The sequence below is a fragment of the Staurois parvus genome, unplaced genomic scaffold (genome assembly GCF_062004578.1).
Source record: "Staurois parvus isolate SC_StPar_1 unplaced genomic scaffold, SC_StPar_1.0 ptg000130l, whole genome shotgun sequence".
NCBI classification, from domain to species: domain Eukaryota; kingdom Metazoa; phylum Chordata; class Amphibia; order Anura; family Ranidae; genus Staurois; species Staurois parvus.
Genome location: NW_028317926.1, coordinates 2,552,945 through 2,578,224, shown reverse-complemented (window position 1 = coordinate 2,578,224; position 25,280 = coordinate 2,552,945). Strand labels below are relative to the sequence as shown.

Here is a 25,280-nt window from a genome sequence, read left to right as displayed (position 1 = left end):
GCACTATTCCTCCCAATGACGCCAACAGTGGGGCACTATTCCTCCCCCTGACGACAACAGTGGGGAACTATTCCTCCCAATGATGCCAACGGTGGGGCACTATTCCTCCCAATGATGCCAACGGTGGGGCACTATTCCTCCCAATGATGCCAACGGTGGGGCACTATTCCTCCCAATGATGCCAATGGTGGGGCACTATTCTTCCCAATAACGCCAACGTTGGGGCACTATTTCTCCCACTGACGCCAATGCTGGGGCACTATTCCTCCCAATGACGCCAACAGTGGGGCACTATTCCTCCCAATGACGCCAACAGTGGGGCACTATTCCTCCCATTGACGCCAATGGTGGGGAACTATTCCTCCCAATGACGCCAACGGTGGGGAACTATTCCTCCCAATGACGCCAACGGTGGGGAACTATTCCTCCCAATGACGCCAACGGTGGGGCACTATTTCTCCCAATGATGTCAACAGTGGGGCACTATTCCTCCCAATGACGCCAACGGTGGGGCACTATTCTTCCCAATGACGCCAACGGTGGGGCACTATTCTTCCCAATGACGCCAACGGTGGGGCACTATTTCTCCCACTAAGGACAACGGTGGGGCACTATTCCTCCCACTGACAACAGTGGGGCACTATTTCTCCCACTAACAACAACGGTGGGGCACTATTTCTCCCACTAAGGACAACGGTGGGGCACTATTTCTCCCACTAAAAACAACGATGGGGCACTATTGCTCCCACTGACGACAACGGTGGGGAACTATTTCTCCCACTGACGACAACGGTGGGGCACTATTTCTCCCAATGATGCCAATAATGGGGTACTATTTCTCCCAATGATGACAATGGTGGGGCACTATTTCTCCCACTGACGCCAACATTGGGGTACTATTTCTCCCACTGACGCCAATGGTGGGGCACTATTTCTCCCACTGACGCCAACATTGGGGCACTATTTCTCCCACTGATGCCAACGTTGGGGCACTATTTCTCCCACTGACGGCAACAGTAGGGCACTAATACCACAGATGTATTGTTTTACTCACACTGACAGCAGGACAATTTCAACTCCCAATGGCCACAGTCTGGCCCCCTAAAGTCTGAAGGGCAGTGAGCTGGCCCTTTGTTTAGAAAGTTTGGAGACCCCTGCTTTACAGCCAAATAAGCTGCCATCTTTGTTTTAACTGCAGTTGTCATGGTGCTTCACTTGTGATCAGTTATGACACCAGTCTTTGATGGCTAAACAGTTGAGTTGGGAGCACAAGCAACTGTGAAAATTCTCTTTCACGGCATGCCTTGAATGCCTTTTTTGAAGGACAGATAAAGTGGAACTAAAGTTGAACTGTAATGCAGGGTACACAATGTCCAAAAATTGTCTGGTTCCTGACATTCAGTCAGTGTGTACAGCAGCTTAACAGAAGATGGTTCAACAACAAGCAGCTTTTGTCGAAGGAACATGCTGGAAAACCAGCATCCGATCAGCACTTACAGCCAATGTCTGTGACCGCTGATCAGTGTGCTCTGGCTGGGTTGGGAGTCCCCCTATACCCAGCCAGATTGGATTGCAATACCCATGCAATCCAATTCTAGTGCAGACTAAAAAAAGGGTCCTGCACTTTTTTGTTGGGGGTTTGGTGCGATTACAGCCATACAAAATGTACGGCTCCAATCGCACTGCACACAAATCCCATGTGATTTGCACAGAACGCAGTGCGGTTCCTGTGCGAATCACATGAGATATACCGCACCGCATATATGTGAACCCAGGCTAAGACGGGAAGTGTGTTACTGGTCAGAACACAAGATGAAAATAAAGGAGAAAGAAGCCTAAAAATGAAACTATGGCTACTTTCACACTGCTCCACTGCAAAAATGTGGTAAAATGTATATGTGTTTTTGCCTCGTTTCTGATGTGTATTGCACCTGAGAAAAAAAGGACACGTGACTCAAAAAATTTATCAAAAACACAGCTGCACAGGCGTTTTTCATGCATTTTCCATTCATTTAAATGGGAAGGTGCGCACCAAAAATGCTGCTTTCGGGACTTTGAAAAACACAACTGACCTGCAACTGAACAGTGTGAAGAGTTCCGTAGGATTTAATGGTCATGCGTTTTCTTCCATTTTTTTAAACACAAAAACAGAAGAAAAACAGATCAGTGTGAAAGCAACTTAATGCCACAACATCTAAAGATTGGTAAACTGCAATATATTAAATATTTATTTTTGGGTTTAGCTATGCATTAATCACAGACATCAAATGTTTACCAAATTGCTCACTGTTTACAATGTTACAAGCAACGTGGCTACAGAAAAATACCTAATCGATTATGTTACTGTATGAGAAATTAATTATTAGGGTACTGTCACACTGCTCAATTGAAAAAATGCATTAAAAACCCATGTGTGTTTTTGATGCGTTTATGGTGCGTTTCTGACTCCCAGCATGCATCCTGAGAAACATGGTCTGGTGACTCAATCGCACCAAAAATACAACCATAGTATTTAAGCATTTTTGGTGCATTTTCTATTCATTTCAATGGGGAGCTGTGTCTTGAAATGAGCACCAAATATGCAGCATTCAGGACTTTTCAAAACGCAGCGCAAAGCAGTGGTGTGAAGGGTCCCATAGGATTTAATGGGAAATTTTAAAATACATTTTTGCAGCAAAGCACCCTTATTGTTCTTTTCTAGATTGACAGGATTTAACCAAGCTCATAGTAACCAGTTATGAAAATGGTTGCTTTGACAACTCAAAAATGATGAGATTGCAAACAGTTGGTAAGATTTATGGCATCACTGGTGTCTGCACAGTTAAACATGACTACACATAGTTCCATAACCTGATACAAGTAATATGAGCAATGGTTCTATGTGCCATCTAGTGGAAAACAATGCTTACTACCTCGTGGGCACTAAAAGCATCTTAAAAAAAAAAATAATGTATATTTCCTCAATAATCAAATACATTAAAGAGAAACAAAGTATCTAAAGCCAAACATTTTGTAGCTTTGGACAGAGTAGTTAAAACTTCTTCCAGATTTTACTGCTGTAGTAGCACAATAACTTTCGGGCTCCATGTACACTGCAGCTGATAAACTCACGTTTAGGAGATTTTCTGCATTTTTTTTCAGCAGCCCCTGAACTCACCCTAATGGTTTCCTATGTGTCATGAACACTATGTCATTTACAGTCGTTTACAGGCAGTTGAGTTTACAGTCGTTTTTTTGAACGCAGAAAACTTGCGTTCAGCAGTAGATTTTATCAGTGTTTCAAACGCAAAACGCTTGTAAACGTGGCTAACTGCGTTTATAAGTGTTTGCAAAATTTATTTTAACTCTTCCATTTCCAGATGCTGTCCAGAGCCTTTTTTCATCATGAAAAATGCATGCAAAGCGTTTTCCCGGCACTCAAATGGACCTGGCACACCATACTTTGAGGTTTTGCATGAATAAAAAAAAAAAAACCTGCTGCAATAATTTCTGCACAGAAATGAGCTGGAACACATCCAAACATCATAAAGAAAAAAGGACAGCAAATCTCAACAAATACTGCTCTCTCTGCTTCTGCTCTCTCTATTTCTCTCAAAATGTCTGAAATAGTTAACTTTTTACTGTTTTGCAGCGCATCCTGGGAATTTTGGAAGGTCTCCTGAGGTTATCTTTAAAAAAACGCTGCTAAACACAAACGCTCACAAACATGGTATGCAAACGCGGCTAAACAGACGTTTTTTAACCTATGTTTTCTAGCAGTTTCCATCGTTCAGAAGTATCCCGTGAACATGGGGTCTTTGACACCGCCAAGGAGGTTCAGTCCAGCTGTCAGTGGTCTCTAGGACAAATGAGAGAAAACTGCACAGCACAGTGGCTAAATGGTTAGCACTTCTGCCTGGCAGTACTAGGGTCTTGGTTCAAATCCCAACCATGGCACCACCTTTCTGGAGTTTGCATGTTCTCCCTGTGCCTGCATGGGTTTCAGCTGGGTTCTCCGGTTTCCTCCTACACTCCAAAGACATGCTGGTAGGTTAATTGGCTCCTGTCTAAATTGGCCCTAGTATGTGTATGTATGAATGTGAGTTAGGGACCTTAGATTGTATGCCCCTTGTGGGCTAGGGACTGATGTGACTGTACAATATATATGTAAAGCGCTGCATAAATTGATGGCGCTATAATAAATGAAATAAATAAATAATGAAAAATGTTGGTAACCACCAGAGTAGAAATAAAAAGGGAAATATTTTATTGGGAACACTTTCAGTGACAACAGTCTAAAAGGAGATCTACCTGTAGATAACTGATCTACTCTACCAAACAGGAAATCAAAGGAATGTCTCTCCAATAGGATAAAGGTGGGAAAAACAAACCCAAAATCTGACATGGAATTTAACCATTTCATACTCTATCCAAGATTAAAAAGGGTTGGGCTTTAGATATACTTTAAGGTGGAGCTTCAGCCAAAAGGGGAAGTTCTGCTTTAAGCCTTTGTCCCCCGCTCCACATTAAGGATTGGCACCTTTGGGGAGGGGGGGTACCCAAATTTGACAGGTACCCGCTCCCACTTCTGTTGCGATCGCCTAGGTGATCGGAAGCAGAAGTCGTCCTTACCCTCCTCCCTCCCTGTAGTCTTCAGGGACACGTGACAGGTCCCAGACGACTACAGGGCCATTCACAAAGCATAGCGCTTGTCGCACATGCGCAGTGGGCACCCAGCTGTGAAACTGCAAGCTGTCACAGCCGGGTGCCCACACTGAAGATGCCAGCAACGGGGAGAGAAGACGGCCGGTGAAACCAGCTGTGGTGAGGACACCGCGGGACCGAGGGACAGGTAAGTGTCTGTATTTTAAAAGTCAGCAGCTACAGTTTTTGTAGCTGCTGACTTTTATTTATTTTTTCAGGTGGAACTCTGCTTTAAGAAGAAATAGAAAGAAAAAAAAACAGTGCAACTCTTCTATAAACATTGTTGCATAAAAATATCTATCAACGTCTATGCCCAGCTAAAATATTTTTTCTTAGTTTTAGATAGAGGGGGAATTAGAATTGAACCCCTGTTGGGACTTTACATCTACATTAGGGAGATTTCTCCTCACTTCCTGTCTTTCTGACAATGCTCTACCAGGCCAGAAGTTTAGGGAGCCCTCCAACAGAAGAATGTTTTAGCAGTATACATCTAGTTGGGAATTTTTATTTCTGTGTTTGTACTGCAGATTTTCCATTGCTTACTTCAACAGTCCAGTGAAATCATTGTCATCAGGACAGGAAGTGAAAGTTAGACTCACACTTGTGCGACTCCAAAGTCATGCCATTTCCACTGCGACTTTACATTGCAACTTTGGATGGATGCAACTTGGATGCAACTTTGGCTTCGACTGTTGCACAACTGTCACATGGATAACATTAAGAAACAACTTTCATATGACTTTACATTGCAGTCTATGGCACTCAAGTCACATGAACGTCACATCAAAGTAGTGCAGGAACCTTTTTAAAGTTGCGGTGACTTTAAATCGCATAGATTTGAATGGCTTCCTTTCATATACATGGGAGGTGACTATATGTGTCCAAAGTCACATGACAAGTCGCACAAGTTTGAAAAGAGCCTAAATCTCTTTAGCAGAATCCCAGACTGCAGTAAAAACTAAACAGAAGATGTAATACTTCTCCACTTTATCCAAAACTAGAAAACAAAACATTTTTGTCTTGGCAGGTATTAGATACAGTATGTTATAGTACAGTAAAAAGTAGTATATTATACTGTATAGTACAGTATAGAATAAAAAATATAGCATATATTTTTTAGTCACTTAAGTATCTACAGATCAAGTTTTTCTTATGATATATGTGACGAGTCACTTTGGTCGGGGGCCCATGGATCCCAGCTCACTATGGAGAGGTGGGGAGACCCCTGTTTCAGCTCCCCATATCCCTCTTATGTGTAAATCACCCTGTGCCTGTTAGGGGTGGGGGGTTGTTGATTGTTTAAAGTTATGTGGCTACATCTCATTGTTCTATTGTCTGTCTGGCTTGGCAGCAAACTATTATGGGGTGTATGTGTTTATGTGTATTAGCTTAGTGTGGGGGGGGTTTCTCCAGCAGCCCTCCTTCTTGATGGGACTGTCTGCTGGTGTGAAGTTTGAATACCTGTGTGTCTCTTGTTACTAAATGTAGATTGCCCCGCACTGTGTCATTATGCAGGGAGGGGGATTGTCCCTTGAGTGTATATATCTTGTATCTGTGTTCAAATAAACTAGTCTACCTCCTGGTTTATTTCAAGAGTGGCGTCGTCTAGTCTTGTATGGTCCGCTGTGGTGTCTGTTGTCGGTGTTCGGACGGGGAAGTGGTATTCTAACAGAAGTACTCAAGCACAGTCTGGGTCGGTTCCGTTTCAATATATTTAACAGCATAAAAAATATACATAAAGACTTTCACTGAAAGCTTATTGATACATGGGTAGTTCTGTTCTTTTCATTTGTTCCCTCCACTAATTTTTAAGCAGAAGAATAGATGTACCTACCTTTGATTGACATAAACCTGATTTAAACCATGCTACTTTACGTTCCTCCGATTGTAAGCAAAATTTGACCACACACACTGCATGCATCATTACTCCCCCTGGCGTGTCCAAGGATACCCCTGGTCTTTCAATAATGCAAGCAACATCCCTGCCAAGTACACATTCTCTGCCTCCTTTTGTCAATATTAGGCAAAGTTCTAAAATATAGTGACATCCAAATGAAAAGAAAAAAATATTTCCTTATTTTCCAAAATGTAACAAAAAAAAATACTTATACAAAATATCAACCCTCCCCATTACAAAAAAAAAATCAAATACAAACAAGAAAAAAAAACCCTATTTAACCACCTTTTAACCCTATTTAACCTCCTCCAGAGGATTTACCCCCCTTCCTGACCAGGCCATTTTTTGCAATACAGCGCTGCGTTATTTTAACTTTAGTCAGGGAATGTTGCACCCAAATTAAATTTATGTCCTTTTTTCCCCCACAAATAGAGTTTTCTTTCAGTGGTATTTGATCGCCTGTGCGGTTTTTATTTTTTGCGCTATAAACAAAAAAAGCCGTCAATTTTGAGAAAAAAAAAATATTTTTGACTTTTTGCTATTAAACATGTCCAGTAAAAAGAATGTAAAAGAATGTAAAAAAAAAATCAAATGTCTTCATAAATTTATGCCAAAATGTATGTCTTTGCTAAAAAAAAAAAAAAAAAAATCCCAATACGTGTAAATTAATTTGTTTACGTGAAAGTTATAGCGTTTTCAAATGGTGCTATATATGCTGGAATTTTTTTTTTTTTACTAGTAATGGCAGCGATCAGCGACTTACAGCGAGTCTGCAGCGGGCATTCTGACACTGGGGGGAACGGACTTAGTGTCACTGACATCCCCAGTGACACCAATACAGTGATCAGTGCTAATAAAAAGCACTGACACTGTACTAATAACACTGGGCAGGAAGGAGTTAACATCTGGGGCAATCAAAGGGTTAACTGTGTACTGGGTGTTTTACTAGGGGGCAGTGTCTGTGTGCTTCATTGTAAGCACACTGCTTTGTATGGCTGTGCTATGCAGAGCCATACAAAGAAGGTTGCAGGAGCCGACAGGTAAGAGATCTGTGTTGTTTATGCACAGGTCTCTCCTCGTCGGTAATACTCGGCGATCACCGGGTGCCGGCGAGTAAACACCGCCTGGTGATTGACAGCCGAGGCTGCGAATGGCGATGCGGCTTGTGCATGCCCCCTACCCATAAATGAAAAAACACATGAATACATACATGATTTTGTGCACCCCTGCCGTCCTGCAGAAGTATTTCTGCTATAGGGCAGAGAGGAAGCAGTTAAAGGAGTCATCTCAGAATTGAAAAAATTAGAAGGTGTTAAATGTACAAAAAATGGGTAAGCAAGAATAATCTTTTTTTTGGGGGGTTGGGTATAGTGCCTCATGGAGCTGAGGATGACAGTGAACATGTACCCAATTTGAAAATCTTGATAGCTAAGGCCAGCCATACATGGGTCGATTTCCGAACGATTTTTCATTAAAAAAATCAGACCCAAGAACAATGGACCGATTTTAGCTCTGTTAAGTGGGGCAATGGCACCGGCCGATTTTCGTGGTTTCGCCCCATTTCGTTTTATTGAGCAATTTGGAAAATTCATGAAAAACTACTGATTTTCTAAATCATTGGTGGCACCATCGGATTACAGAACAAACAATGTTTTCGATTTTCAATCGAAAAATCATTCGGAATTTGAACCATGTATGGCCTGCATAATTCCAGCCCAATTTCAAACACCCCCAAGATGTTGGCTTTTATGTCAGAGACTTGCAAGGCCCTCTCATTGAAAAATTGATAGGCAGCTGACAGGGCTTAGCCATGAAGTCAGGCCACAGTTACAAAGTGAAATTAAAGCAGACGGACTGCTCTGTTGCTCTGTTGTGTATGGACAACTAGTGTTTGCAATCTATAATTTTCCTGTAATGATTTCTAATCTACAAAAACATTTTAGAAGTAAAAATATGCACATATTAAATTGAAGAATATACAGAACTTGACTAGTGTAAGTAATGGGAGAATGGAGGAGATTTGCTAAAACTGGAAAGTGCAAAATCTGGTGCATCTGTGCATGGCAGCCAATCAGCTTCTAACTCCGTCTTGTTCAATTAAGCTTTAGCAATAAAACCTGGAAGCTGATCTGCACCAGATTTTGCACTCTTCAATTTTAGTAAATCCCCCCCAATGTGTCTTTGAGAAAAGTATACTGTGTTAGGCATTCTAAAATCCAGAGAGCATACAGAACAAACCAGAGTAGGCATACATACCTGTAGCTCTGCGTTCTGATGATAAACTGTGTGCTTTCCTTTAAAATTCAAAGTAGCAAAGTTCAGGATTGGGAAATATACTGACAAACCTAGATCCTCCACGTGGTCATTTATTACATAACCACTGTTAAAATGTTTAACATCCTGCCTAAAATGGAACCAACATGTCTAATAATGGCACAATAAATGAAAGATTAGTAAATGGTGCAATTAAAACTATCGATATAGTACCAGTAAACAGGTAACAACTGTTTTAAATATTAATATTACATTAAAATATTGAATCAGAAGATCACCATTTGCAAGGTTTCGAAGGAAAATATCCTGGCCATAATGGAGCTCTGCAGAACTTTCTGGGATCCTGGAGACACTACCTTGAGTTTTCGGCGTTTTGGTCATAGGAATTACAATGGCAAACTTTCTAAATCACAGTTATTTGGCATGTATTTTGTTAATTCTACATTCACAATTTTCCACCCAACAAGTTAATCAGTTGCACCCAACCTAGAGAAATAAAAGAAAAAATGTATTTCCAGTCAAGCTGGGTATGATTATTTCAGGTCTCCCCAATCATAGATATACCCCTAAACCATAGATGGATCGAATCTCAGCCGGAAAAGCAGAGAGCGGCCAAGATTTGAACCATGTTTGGGCAGGTTGGTTGTATCAAACTAATTTCATCGATTAACTCCAGTTCAACCAGCCTGTTGGATTGTTTGCATATGATTACTGCCAGTGGCTAAAGTTGCCACCAGAAGTCATTGTGTTCTGCTGGCTGGGAAGGCTCCCCACCAGCAGAACACAATAGCTCCAATGGGGGAATCAAGTAATTTCCCTTAGTGTAACCTGTGGTTGCAGGAAAGAAAATTGTATCATCTATGGCTTGCCCAACTCTTACACACAGGGTACCATCTAGCAGCAGTGCATCACCCCTGTCATTTTAGAGCACCCTGGAGAGACAGGTGCAGCATGCAGCCTCATTGGAGACAGTCTGTCAAAGTCTACAGTGGGCTGAAGCTGGACCTTCCTCTCTGAACGTAGAGGACCCTAAGCACTGGTACCAATCGATATACTATTCTTCCCTGTCCAGCCACAGCCTGTCATAGACATTGACATGCTGCCATCAGAAGGCCTGGACTCTGCCACCTGTCCCTTCCAGGCTCACTAAAACCTTGAAAGGAAGGACCAGCATCTAGATGGAACTATGAGCAGAACATAAAATGACATATACAGTGGATATAAAAGTCTACACACCCTTGTTAAAATGTCAGGTTTCTGTGAAGTAAAAAAGTGAGACAAAGATAAATCATTTCAGAACTTTTTCCACCTTTAACCTCCTTGGCGGTATTCCCGAGTGTAGCTCGGGGTAACATTTCAGTACCACAAACGGTAACCCCGAGCTACACTCGGGAATACCATGTGGCACTGCTCCGGCATTTGTTCTTCACTTACCTTACCCTGCGCTCCCGCGATGTGTCCCCTGCAGCGTCCCCGGCCATCTCCTCCGGCCGATGCCGGCATCCGGCTTCTGTGTCCTGTCCCTGTGACGTCGGAACGTACGGGCGCCGCTGGTGGCGGGAAATTTAAAAATTTTAAAAAATGTCTTTTTTTTTTTTTACATTTTACATAGTAAAACATTGCTGTCTCAACCAATTTCACATACATCTTGTCCCTAATGCTTTGTCCTGCGCCCTGCCTGCATTTTGTCTGTTCTTTCTGCCTGGAAACTGAGAAATGTCCATGGCATCCAAAAAGTGTCCCTTTAGGTCAAAAGCGGTTTTAGACCAGCTAGAGAACAGCGATAGTAAATCAGAACCACTTGCAGAATTGAGTGATAATGATTCGTGGGGAAATTCGTCATCAGACACTGAAAACGATTTTGCGACTTTGCTCAGCAATGTGCTAACTTGGCGCTATATTTCACATTTCAGTGTTTTTGGTTTGATTATATTATTGAATTAAATGTATTATTATATTATTATTTTTTATGATTATTTATTACATTATAATTTATGATTTCGTGTTTCAAATTTTATCCTACCCGGGATGTTTACTAGACTCTTGTTCGGACAGATTTCAGTGAGTTATTCCTAAGAATTACAGGCCTACAATAAAAAAACTACATATTTCCATGCAAAAAAATGGTACCGCTTTCAGCGCCAAAAATCGGAAAGAATCATACCGCCAAGGAGGTTAATGTGACCTATAAACTGTACAACTCACACAAGTTGAACAAACTGAAATCTTTTAAGCGGAGGGAAGTAAATAAAAAACAAAATGAATATGGTTGCATAAGTGTGCACACCCTTAAACTAATATTTTGTTGAAGCACCTTTTGATTTTATTACAACACTCAGTGTTTTTGGGTATGAGTCTATTAGCATGGCAATCTTGACTTGGCAATATTTGCCCACTCTTCCTTGCAAAAACACTCCAAATCTGTCAGATTGCAAGGGCATCTCCTGTGCACAGTCCTCTTCAGATCACCCCACAGATTTTCCATCGGATTCAGGTCTGGGCTCTGGCTGGGCCATTCCAAAACTTTCATCTTCTTCTGGTGAAGCCATTCCTTTATTGAATTGAATGTATGCTTTGGGTCATTGTCTTGCTGAAAGATGAAGCTCCTCTTCATGTTCAGCTTTCTAGCAGAAGCCTGAAGGTTTTGTGCCAATACTGATTGGTATTTGGAACGGTTTATAATTCCCTCTACCTTGACTAAGGCCCCAGTTCCAGCTGAAGATAAACAGCCCCAAAGCATGATGCTGCCACCACCATGCTTCACTGTGGGTATGGTGTTCTTTTGGTGATGTGCAGTGTTGTTTTTATATGTAAAGCGCTGCATAAATTGGCAGTACTATATAAATACCTGAAATAAATAAGTACAACCATGGGCATATATGTACAGGCACTTTAATGGTAGCACCAGAGCAAATTGGCAGCCTGCATACTGGCTGAAACTGTATTGCCCATGAGAAATAAAGATTTGTGGACTTCCAGTCCTCATTCTTTGCTCATTAAAAAATACAGACGCATGGACAAAAAAGTGGCACAATGAAGGGGTAATAGGAAGGGGAAAAGGTTTTTGAGAAATGGGGGTTTGTATGCTATGTTACTTTGTAGTTCAGCAAATAAATAATCAAATAAAATATAGTCAATTAAAAATATACCTCCACTGCAAATAAGAGAATGCTACTTCATCCCATTCAAATAATAATGACGCTAACTTAAGGAAAAGTATACTGGCAAGAAAATGGATCAGGCAGTTGTGCATAATTCAGGACAACCACTAGAGGGTAGTGTTGTCCTATTTTTTATGGTTATGAGCCATTAGATGTCTGATATAATAGGAAGAATTTCCATGGGTCTCATGACAAAACTTAAAAAGCTAAATCTGGTAATCAACTCATACTGTGACCTGCCCTGGTTGATGGAACAATAAATTATGTACATGCTCCAACATATAAAGACAGCACCAGCTACACAAACTGAATTCTTCTCAGTCTATTGCTAGACTTAATGCTTCACACTCTCTTGACAAGTCAAAGGTTAAGGTTTGCAGTCATCCTGGCATTCCCCTGAGAATTCCAATGTCCACTGAAGTTTAGTGACTAACTGAATCAGATCAAATTCCAAACCTACCTTGTAAGTTGTCCCTATGTTAATGAGATACTCCAGGATTTCAGGCTCCTAGATTTGCAGGTATTAGTAAAGAGCACGTTGCTCCAAATGTGGACAAAACAGAGGTGTTTGGGTCAATCTGGGTTGACATTTTTTTTTTAACGTTTTGGCAAAATAATTGTCTTTCTGCTATGTTATGATTCTAGGTTTTCTACCACTAAAGCTACTATAATCTTTTTTTTAATGTCTGAAAAAAACAAACATCTGCTGAATGAAGCAGGCAGGCTTGTTTCAAATGGGCTTCAGTTTCTATAATTACAGTGAAACTTTCAGCAAGCTTTTGGAAGCTTCAATCAGCTTTCTCTAAGACTTTAAAGTGCAATTCAGCTCCTTTTGGAAATGTTATACACAGGAGCTTATTGGGAGTGCTGATGGCCACTTTAAACAAGCTGCTAGCAGGCTTCAGCATTACTTGAAGCTTGTTGGAAGCCTACTTTAAACACACTGCTAGCAGGCTTCAGCATTACTTTCTGTAATCTGCAAAGAACGGGCAGCACAGTGGCTAAATGGTTAGCACTTCCACCTGGTAGTACTAGGGTCATTGGTTCGAATCCCAACCACAGCACCACCTGCCTGGAGTTTGCATGTTCTCCCTGTGCCTGCGTGGGTTTCCTCCGGGTACTCCGGTTTCCTCCTAAACTCCAAAGACATGCTGGTAGGTGAATTGGATCCTGTCTAAATTGTCCCTAGTATGTGTATGAATGTGAGTTAGGGATCTTAGATTGTACACCCCTTGAGGGTTAGGGACTGATGTGAATGCACTATATATATATATGTAAAGCGCTGCGTAAATTGATGGCGCTATATATAAGTATCTGAAATAAATAATAAATAAATAAATTACTTGAAGCTTGCTGGAAGCCTACTTGAAGCTTCCAACAAGTTTCAAGTAATCTTGAAGCCTGCTAGCAGTGTGTTTAAAGTAGCAATCAGTACTCCTATTAGGAACTGTGTTCAACATTTACAAACTAAAGCTGAATGATGCTTTAAAGCTTCAACAAAGCTCTGCAAATGCTTTTTAAAATGTTACTGTTCACACTGCTCTTATACAAGCTGAAGCTTGTGTGAAACAAGCCTTAAAAGACCTTGTCATCTTCCCAAACTAATGAAAAGGACAGTTTTCTCCAGAATAAGATGTTGTATACTCACTTCTACAGCGGCCATTCTTATCCCCTGCCACTATTTTGGTGCTGCAACCTTGGCCAATTTATTAATCATTGCTTTGTTAATGAAGACATAGGGGTTGGAATAAAACAACATCATGCAGCAGGGGACACTCCCAGAAGTGACAAATGCTGAAAAGAACACCACAGGCTGCAGGGCTTCAACATGGGGGAAGGAAGGAAGGGGAGGGTCGGAGTCATGGAGTAGTGAGTATACTACATCTTCTTTTATAGGGAACTAACCTTTTGACTTAAGACAACTGATAGGAACTCTAAAGAAGGTCACAATTTTCACTTTACTTTGGAAAATTAATTATGTAGATGATTTAGACAACCATGCTTCTATATAAACAAATTGACCACTCCAGGCATTTGTGCTTCTTCGGTTTCATTCACTGTTCTGCCACTCTGTAAGGGTGCTGGCTCACTGGCCGTACTATAGAAACAAAGAAATGCTCCTGATAGCTGCACACCTTGTGGACTTTCAAAAAACCTTAACAAGGTTTTTTTTTTTATTTAATACATATATATATATTAACTTTTGTATCCAATATAAAACAATGATCCGCTCAACAAAAAAGAAAGTTTTTAAATAAAAAAATGTTGTTTGGTAGAGTAGGAGATGTGGTAGTGGGGTCTCTTCCAAGGTATTGTATGCAGTGGATCCCTGTGAAGTCCTGCATTGTAACAGCTTACATCATTGTGCAGACAACATATAACACACCTGTAATGGTGCAGGCATCTTTGTATTCTCTTGGACCCAACGCATCTTCAACCAGCACAGCTTCGCTTACATAGTGCTCTTCATGAATGCCTGCGGAACAGGCTAGGACTGCATGGTCACTCTCTTCAGGAACGGGCACGGTGACGGCCAAGGTGTCCTGGTGCACAGCTGTGGGGTCCAGCTTGGCAGGTTTCACGGGGATGTGCAAACTGCCATCGGGTGAAGCAGTGTTGGAACCCAGGTCTAGTGCTCCATAAACCAATAAAGTCTTGATTGTAGAACCACCATCTGCCAGACAACTGCAAAAATAGAAAAAAAGGTAGACAGTGCCTATGAGTTTTTATTATTGTGGAGGCATCATAATTCACCATGTCACAATGCATACTTTCAAATTAGCCATTTAAAGTGGAGGTCCAGTCAAAGCTAATAAAAAAAGAAGTCAGCAGCTACAAAAACTGTAGCTGCTGACTTTCTAAAAAACAGCCACTTCACTGTCCCACAATCCAGAGTACTGGCCAACTTCGCTCCCTGGCATCTTAAGTGTGGCCACCCAGCTGTGTCAGCTTGCGGCTTCACAGCCGGGTGCCCACTGCACAAGCACGAGTAGGGCTGTGCCTTGTGAATGGTCCATTAGTCTTCTGGGACCTATCCCAGAAGACTACGAGGGGGGGGGGATGAGGACAACTTCTGCTTCCAATTGCCTAGGCGATCGCATAGCAAGTGGGAGCGGTTGCTGTCAAAATCGGGTACCAATTCCTTAAAGGTGTCACTTCCTCACAGGGAATGGGGGACCAGTACTTAAAGCGGAACTTCCCCTTCTGGGTGGAGTGTCACTTTAATGACATGAAGGCTGGGTTTTAAAGTCCAACTAGACTTTCACATTAAAGTGGCTAAATGCATTCGAAGTGCATCAAAATGGCGATATTCAGTACACCCCCACCCCGAGTCAAAGCTAGAACAGTTCAAGCAGCAGGGATCAAGAGGGTGTGTTGGACCTCTCTGCAGAGAGATCACTGCTTCCACACAGAGAGTACCTCACTACAGCATGCTGGCAGGGGACAGGCTTTTCTATTGTGACTGTAGCCAATTTATAAAGACCCTGTATGGGTTCTTTCAGACAAGCAGCAAGCTTACCGGAATCACAAGGTGGTCCGTGGTAGACTGAATTTTTTTTAAAGAGCAGTATAGAAGTGGCTGTCAGGTGTTCAGGAAAGGAAGCACTAATTGCTGAAAAGTAATTTTACATTGCGGGAACATGCCACAACTGTAAGCCAGGGGTTTAGATTGCAGCTGCAGTACAGTCCCTATGATCTCAAAGGCGAGTACGGCCTGACAAACTCTGCAGCCCAAGTTAAAAATGCCATGGCTGCAAGGCGCAGCTTCATGGCCATGGCATGTATACAGCCCTATAATGCTGTAATGTTAGAATTTGGGTGGGTGGTGGGGAGCAGGTGAAACCAAGGCTCAGCCACTAGTTTTTACCGCCCCCCCCCCCCTTCCCGGTCACCTTTGGAAAGCGTCTTAGGAACGCTTTCACCTGGGCATATTGTGTGTTGAAACAGTCACTTGAAGTCTCCATCAGAGACCCTTGTGAAAAGGTGACAACGAGGACATGGCAAAAGCATCGGCACCCTAAACCAGGAAGTTCCTCAAAAAAATGTCATGATGGGTTCTCCAGGTATTATTAGGCGCTGCAGGTTAAAAATACTAACATTACATACTGAAAGGAGAATAGAAAGTCAAAGATTTTATGATCCAATTGACACAATGGCTTAGTGGTTAGCACGTCTGCCTTGCAGTAAATGGGTCATGGGTTCGATTCCCGACCATGACGCCTCCTGCATGGACTTTGCATGTTCTCCCTGAGCTTGCATGGGTTTCCTCCGGGGGCTCCGGTTTCCTCCCACACTCCAAAGACGTGCTGGTAGGTTAATTGGATCCTGTCTAAATTGGCCCTAACATGTGTATGTATGAATGTGAGTTAGGGACCTTAGATTGTACACCCCTTGAGGGTTAGGGACTGATGTGAATGTTCAATATATTTATGTGTAAAGCACTGCGTAAATTGACAGCACTATATAAGTACCTGAAATAAATAATAAATAAAATAAATCTATTGGTGACTGTTAACTTTTACTTTAAAGAGACCCTGTCACAATACCATTAATTTCAACAACAATCTTCTTATATGATTATATGTTCTTTTATGTATTTTATTCACCTAAAAGGGCCTCCCTTGAGTAGATATCCAAAAAGGCCTGAGACTGCTTCTGGGGGCCACCATCTTAAATGTAATGTCAACAGCCCCAGAAAACACACCTATCTCTCAAGTGACCTATTGCGTTTCCCTTCTCTCCTACCCTGGTAACTTCAAAAAAATGTATGTAGGGTGATAAAAAAAAAAAAGGATGGAGGAGCTAGGCCAGCACTGAAAAGAAATTAGACACTCCCAGAAGAAAAGAGGGCCATGACGTGGCAAAAGGAAGAGGAGACTGTGGCTGTGCTCATGAATAAACTCTTTCTAGAGAAGCTGAATTCCCTAGCAAGTTCAAAGGCTTTTTAAGTGAATAGAAAAAATGGTTTATGAAAAGGAAAAATTCTGCAAATAAGTATTTCAGATTTTTAATTTTCTGTACATTTACCTGACAATTTTTACACTGGTGAAAGGGTCTCTAAGTTGCTGACAAATATGTTCAAAATCAAATCCAGATGAGCAAAACTGAATGTAAGGGAAGATTTTATTCCATTGTGCTACACTGGCAACCAATTCAAAATGAATGAGCTGCCTTAACCCAACAACCATTAACATGCAACATCACACATGTTCACATGCATATGGAAAGGCATCCAGGTGGACCTAAAAAGGGTGTAGGGCAGTGGTTCTCAACCTGGGGGTCGAACGACCCTTTCACAGTGGTTCCCTAAGACCATCAGAAAACACATATTTCCGATGTGTAAAGAGCAACTACTGTGTAGAAAGCAGCTGCTGTGTTGAAAGCAGCTACTCTGTTAAAAGCAGCTACTGCGTTGAAAGCAGCAGTATTGGAGGTAAAACGACACTCATGAATTATAATTACTGGGTAAATAATTTTATGGTTGGGGGTCACCACAACATGAGGAACTGTAAAGGTTAAAAGGTCACGGCATTAGGAAGGTTGAGAACCACTGGTGTAGGAGCTCCTAACATAAAAATATTACCACATTTTTTCCTTTACGTCAATTAACACTTTTCGTGCAATAATACTCATGCATTTTGCTTCAAGAAGTTGAAAACGCATTATGGTTGGTCCACATCAATGCTCCGTACTTTAATGTGAAAGGTCAAGGAAAACGACATGGGCCCACTCCCCTAAGCAAGTTTCTCCCCATGCACAATGCAGCGCACATTGACCGCTGTGAATCCAGGGATACACTTTGCCCAGTATGGTCTTGGATTATGCTTGCTAAGCAAGGACATCTATCCTACAGGCATTACAACAGCTGTGACATATTTGCTTAATGTTGCCTCTAGTTCAGCTGTTGCCAGCTAATTGCCAGCATAATGTGACCCCTGAAATGCTGACATTCTATACAGTATATATATTTCTAACTAATTTTTATTTTATTTATTTATTTCAGGTACTTACATAGCGCTGTCAATTTACGCAGCACTTTACATAGATATTGTACATTCACATCAGTCCCTAACCCTCAAGGGGTGCACATTCTAAGGTCCCTAACGAATATTCATACATACACATACTAGGGACAATTTAGACAGGATCCAATTAACCTACCAGCATGTCTTTGGAGTGTTGGAGGAAACCGGAGAACTCGGAGGAAACCGGAGAACCCAGAGGAAACCCACGCAGGCACAGGGAGAACATGCAAACTCCAGGCAGGTGGTGCCATGGTTGGGATTCAAACCAACGACCCTAGTACTGCCAGGCGGAAGTGCTAACCATTTAGCCACTTTGCTGCCCACTACAGCAAATTTAAATTATGTCAATATGTGTAATGACTAAAGCAAATCAATAAACTCAAGGGTGTATTTATAAAACATTTTTTAAAAATAACATCGCTATTTGTTCTGGAAACTGTGAGCACATTTATTCTGTGTGAATGATGACAAAATGGAATGTTACTAATCCTTCTTCTTTCCAGGTTGAATGTTGTTCACTCATAAGAAAAGGATGGCATGGGAATATATTGCATTATGGCCACTAGATGGAGCTGATAGCTTCCTATGATCATCAGCCCCATCTAGGGGCCAGTATGTGGTATTTTCCCGATTAACATAATTCTTATGATAAGCATCCAACCTGGAGAAAAAATAACCCAGTAACATTTAAATAAGTTCACCTTTGGGAACATGTTACATGTTCAACCCATTTTTAGGGTGGAGCATGTAATATGTTCCCATAGCTGCAGCCGCGCCCTCTGACAGATATAGTATGGGGACACTTCTCCCCGTACTATCTGTCAGAATAGAAAACAGTGCAACCGCGCGGGGCTCTGCCCACACGGCCACGTCACTCATTCACAGAACTCTGTGAAGGAGTGCCTGAAAGCCTTAGACTGGCCATACACTATACAATTTTCTTACAAATTGCTGCCCAATTTCCTTTAGATTTACCTTCAGCTATGTAGTGCAAGGGCCGGCCCAATTGGATACAATTGAAAATGTTGTTTAGGTTTGACCTCCTATTATATGGTTTTTGGTAAATTTAAAGCAAAATTCTCAAGAAAATTGTATAATGTATGGCCAGCCTATACAATTTTCTTGATATTCTTACTTTAAATTTACCAAAAACCATATAATAGGAGGTCAAACCTAAACAACACTTTCAATTGTATCCAATTGGGCCGGCCCTTGCACTACATAGCTGAAGGTAAATCTAAAGGAAATTGGGCAGAAAACTGTAAGAAAATTGTATAGTGTATGGCCCGCCTTAGTGGCTGTCAGCTTGTAGTTTTCAATGAACTACCAATGTGCTGTGGAGCGCCGTGGTAGTTCATTCAAGTTTCCTGTCAGTATATCTCCTTGCTCGTACATCCCATACGGCTAGCAGATATTCTGACAGGTCTGCAGGAGACTTGCATGGCACCAGCGAACTACTGATCGCTGGTGCAATGCTTTCCAGGCTCCCGCAGACAAAAACAATAAATGCACATTTTTTTACCTGCAAAACAAATGTGCAATTTTTATTTTTGTTAAAAAGGTGAACTTATCCTTTAATTTTGCCAGTATTCACACAGAACGCATGTACATGCAGTTTTGCAGGCTGAATAGCTTTGTGAATCATTTTTTACAAATACATCCCCTAAATAGACAGTCACAATGTAAAACACCTGTGACAGGTTCCAATGGAATCTTCCTTTCCACAACTGATAAGAGTCCATACAAACTTCATTAAAGCAATTTTATATATAGTTTAGCTTTACTGTCCAAGAACTGGCACGTGGCATGTAAGTCCAGGACCGGTTGATTCCATCAGTCTTCTCACACACATGCTTTGATTTATAAATAATTCCCTTTAAAAGCATTTGTTGTCGGCAATGTAGTGAGATCGCAAACCATAAGGTCAGTATATGTTACCCTGATTATTTTAAGTAGCCACTCATGAGATGATCCTGACCCATTCTAGTCAATTCGGCCATGATCATGTCTTTGAGCATCCCTGATACCGGCTTTCATAAGAAATGATGATTGATGAATGTGTTTGTTGCTTTTGATCCCAGCCATTTATTAAAGTGATACTAAATCTATGACCCTGTATTCACTATATCTGGTCAGCCACAGTACACAGAACATGGAAATGCAATTATTTTAGTAAATATATATTTCTATATACTTTTTTCATCAGCAGTTAGAGCAGTCTTGTGACTTCTATCAGTGTCCAGCAGAGCACTGGTTAAAGCTTGTAGAAAGAGTTTTCATTCTTCCCTGATTGTCCCTTGGGGCTGCATGACCCCTGACCCCCTGGCCAGTTCTGATCGCACTCTCCCAAGAAAAAAACCTCTCTAGCAATACAACCCAAATCTCTGTTCTGTCAGCAGATGGATTGGGGACAACAGAAGGGAAGGATCAGAGAAGACAGGGCCCAGGGCAAACATCCTTTTTACACAATGCAGAGGATTAACCCTTAGGTTCCGCAGTTCCACAGTGAGTATAACAAGCATGCTTTACTGTATATACAGACTGATTCTACTGTTGTGGGTTTAGTCACACTTTAAATTTTCCTACCAAGATAACAGGACTGCATTTCTTTATTATATGAGCATGTATAGGGTTTAAAGATAAAATAAGAAGCCATAGTCCCCATTGGCCAAGGTCAGAGAATTGAATGCTGACCTCCAGGATATTGTATACAAGTAGCAGTAATTCAGTGTGAAACTTCTGTAAAGGGACTTCCTGTAATAAAGAGCAGATTTTGCTGTTCTCGGTCCTTGTGAAGAATGACAGGGTCTCCAAACTACAGTCCGTGGGGCCTCAGCCAACCCGCTAAAAGATTTTATCTGGCGCAAAGTCAGTAGTGTATTCCTATGCAGGCCATACATGGGTCACATTCCGAACGCATTTTCTTTATTATTATTATACAGGATTTATATAGCGCCAACAGTTTGCTCAGCACTTTACAATATAAAAGGGAGACAATACAGTTCGATACAAGAGGGTTAGGAGGGCCCTGCTCCTTGGAGCTTACAATCAAAGAGGGAGGGGCTAGTGGTACAAAAGGTAATAACTGTGGGGGATGGATTGGTAGGAGGAATAGAAGATCCCATTATTAGCTGAGGGCAGGATAGGCTTCCCTGAAGAGATAGGTTTACAGAGGTCGCCTAAAAGTGAGCAGAGTTGGCGATAGTCTGAAAAATTGGGGTAGAGAGTTCCAGAGGATGGGGGAAGCTCTGGAGAAGTCCTGGAGACGAGCATGTGAGGAGGAGACAAGGGAGCTAGAGAGCAGAAGGGTATACGATGAGCGGAGAGTATGGTTTGGGTGATATTTGGAGACAAGATTGATGATGTAATTTGTGGAGAGTTATAAATGGCTTTATATGTTATTGTTAATGTTTTGAATTTTATCTGTAGGGCAATGGGAAGCCGGATTTTCTTTAGAAAATCGGAAATTTTGTGGGTTTTGTAATTTGATGGTGCCACCATTGATTTCAAAATTGGAGCAACCAAGCCTTTAATTTCACCATGTTGCTACAAAAAATAATTTTCCTAGACAAGAATTTTCTTTTCTTTCCAGGTCACAGCTCATGCTCATTTCTTTTTCGATGACATTTCTCCCATCATTGATTAGAAATTAGTTTATTTTTCAAAAAATTTCCAACATGCCCGATCACTCAAATTTAATGGTCGCTCGAAAATCAGCTGATGCTGTGGCCCATTAATGGTGCAAAATGTGAACAAAAATTCTTAGAAAAGATTTTTGAAAGAAAATTGTTTCAGAATTCGACTCGTGTATGACCGACTTTAGGCTACGTTCACACTAGCGTTGTGTGCAGGCGGCAGAGAGGCATTTGGGAAGAGTTTTTACCGCTTCCCAAACGACATCTGACATAGTTGTCTATGCAATTCACAGAAAAAGTAGTGCATGTACTACTTTAGACATCTGTAATTGCGGACAATAGGGTGTGACTTGGCATACGACCAGTGCAACTGGGGTGTTAACCACTTCCCGTCCGGCCCATGTACATAAATGGCCAGACAGGAGCAGTGCAGGAGAGGGTTGCCGTTTATAAACGGCCCCCGCATTCACTGTCTGCGCATGCTCCCTGGGAGTGCCCGGCACCGCGATCTGGTGCCTGCTGTGGAACAGCGGAAAACACTGATCGCTGTAGGGGCCCTCTGTGTGAGGTCCCGATCATGTAATCACTGATTGGCCAATCAGAGATCACATGAATAGTAGTAAACAAGATGTCACTTCCTGACATCATTGCTTACTACTAGTGAAATCTGTGAATGATCACAGAGGTCACATGGTACAAGGCTATTCACAATGGCCTTGTATCATGTGACAAGCTGTGACCAATCACAGCTCTCACAGTATTTCTCAATGGCTGCAAGAATGCAGCCAGAGAGAAGGAGAAATTATTGCTTTTACAGCCTTTATGGGTGTAAAAGCAATCAGTGTAAAAAAAAATCTTCATCACCCCCCACAAGTAGCACAGTGTCACTATGGTGATACTACTGCTAGGGTGACAGTATATCATTTTTGGTTATAAACTAATTTGTTTTTTTTGTTTTTTTACTAAAAAGATAGCTGAATACATTTTGGCCAAGATTTATGAAGAAAGATTATTTATTTGCAAAATTTTATAAGAAAAATGCTTTTTTTTAAATGTTCAGACTTTTTCATTTATATAGCAAAAAAATAAAAGTCCAAGTGGTGAATAAATACCACTAAAATAAAGTTTTATCGGTCTCTAAAAAATTTATATAGGTACAGTGTTGCATGACCACACAATTGTCATTCAAAGTGTGATGGCACAGAAAGCTGAAAATTAGCCTGGACAGGAAGGGGGTGAAAGTGTCTGGACCTGAAGTGGTTAATAAACACTAAAACTGTGGATTTCCTGCTTATGATTACTCAGCAGTGGCAACAAGAAATCATAACAGATTCTATACTGCTCTACAATATGCAATCTGTCTTCACGTGACATATACTGTACAAATAAAAGAGCATGTCTGCCCAGGGATCCCAGCTGGAAGCCAGGAGCAGGTTGCAGAGCTGTCAGGAAAATTATGACACTTGCTACATTTTAGCAAGATTAAGGCCCCATGTACACGGGACACTTCTGAACGATGGAAACGGACTGCTGGAAAAAGTAGGTTAAAAAACCTCTGTTCAGTCGCGTTTATGTGTGTTTGCGTTTAGAAGCATTGTTTAAAGATAAGCACAGGAGAATCTCCCAAATGCCCAGAATGCAGTGAAAAGTGGTAAATTATTAACTTTTTCAAACTGTTTCAGAGAAATACAGAGAGTAGTAGCAGAGACAGTAGTATGTGTTGAAATTGGCTTAGGTGTGAGTTGCTCATTAACATTTCTTTTGTTTCCAAAGGTGGGAAAGGTGTCTGGTGGAGTGAGTCACTAAGACCACCTGGCAGGTGGTCTTCATGAGGAATTTGTGGTGTGAATGGTCATTAACATATCTTTTGTTTCCAAGGGTGGGAAAGGTGTCTGGTGGAGTGAGTCATTAAGGTCACCTGGCAGGTCTTCATGAGGAATTTGAGGTGTGAATGGTCATTAACATATCTTTTGTTTCCAAGGGTGGGAAAGGTGTCTGGTGGAGTGAGTCACTAAGGCCACCTGGAAGGGGGTCTTTGTGAGGATGGTCATTAAGGTATCTTTTGTTTCCAATGGTGGGAGAGGTCTGACAAGGAACATCCTGTGTTCAGTGTTTTGTCCATCTGAGTACCTTGAAAATGCTTGGCATGCATTTTTCATGATGAAAAAAGGCTCTGGACAGCATCGGGAACTGAAAGAGTTAAAAAACAATTTCAAACGCAAACGCTTATAAACGCAATTAGCCACGTTTACAAGCGTTTTGTGTTTGAAACACTGATGAAATCGGCTGCTGAACGCAAGTTTTCTGCGTTCAAAAAAACAACTTTAAATGATTGTAAACGTGTATATGTATGTGTATATGGACACATAAGAAACCATTAGGGAGAGTTCAGGGGCTGCTGAAAAAAACGCTGAACAGCTCCTAAATGTGAGTTTATCAGCTGCAATGTACATGAGTCCAAAAAAGAAACCTTACTAGTGTGAACACGTTACTGCTAGCAGCATACAAGATACCATTTTTGAAATCCTGCAATTAGCATTCAGTCTCGTTCAATAAGAATGGCACTGAGCACAAAAAACATAGATAGCTGGGAGACAGCCAGATATAATGGGTTAATGGGTCACATTGTATTTGGCAACTGCTCACTGCACATTTATTGCTATTGGCAATCTACAATTTAGCTTTTTAAGGTCGACTCTAGAAGAGTAAATATTGAGAGAGCCTCATGGAGAGAAGTATAATGGTCTTTATCAGGCTGCTCTGCATGAACAAGCTGGATATTCAATCAGCATTCCAATATAATTGTCATAGTAGAGTTCCAGATAAAGCCAGACAAGGCAGGAATTTTAAGGGACCAATTAGAAAATAATACATACCTTGCAGACGGTGGTTCTAGTTGTTTTCACATGTCGGTATAGCATTCTGCACAGAATAACAGTCTAGGTTAGGCTCACAAAAGCACATGCTTTGAAAAGCGATTTGTGGTGGTTTTGAGCTTCATTTTAACCCGTCCACTGCTCTATCCAAAGAAAAACAAAAAAGGGTTAAGGGTCCTTTCCCACAGGCCATGTCTGTTCAGCAGGGGATCCATGGACAGATCTTCAGCTGAATCAGAGCAGAATGGGATGAATGTCTCTAGTGACATCATTGTCATTTAGTTTTTTTCTACATTTTGACAGCAGATCGGACCCATGGTGGTAATATGGGCAGCTGGATAAAACATGAACTTGCATCGGTTTACATCTGGCTACCTCCAATCTGTCACATTTAGGTGCAAAAAAAAACAGAAAAGTACTTTTTTTTTTATTCCTGGACCCGGACAGACTCAGAGGTAAGTGGATGTAAATGGACGCACATCCATTTATATCCGCCTGCCTGCCTGCCCACAGACTTACAAGAAGCATTTAATCAGGTCTGCCTGAAAAACTGACAGACAAATCTGTTTAAAAAGCTAACATGAAAAGACCCTTAGGCCTCATTCACACTTGCGTAGCCCTCTGAATAGTAATCCATTTTGAATCACTATTCAGAGGACATTTGAAAGGAGTTAAAGAAGCTTTAGATCAGACGCAGTTGATGAATTGAATGGATTGTGTTCAGTGTG

General features: G+C 41.4%; 1 protein-coding gene across 1 annotated transcript in view; it reads right to left on the bottom strand.

Moving 5' to 3' along the window:
* TRAK1 (trafficking kinesin protein 1) overlaps positions 1-14,700 on the bottom strand; it is a 163,288-nt gene extending 148,588 nt beyond the window's left edge. Inside the window, exon 1 of the mRNA XM_089672510.1 lies at positions 14,402-14,700. The gene's annotated coding sequence lies outside the window, so the exon portion shown is untranslated. The remainder of the gene's footprint in view (positions 1-14,401) is intronic.
* Between the last annotated feature and the right edge of the window lie 10,580 nt (positions 14,701-25,280).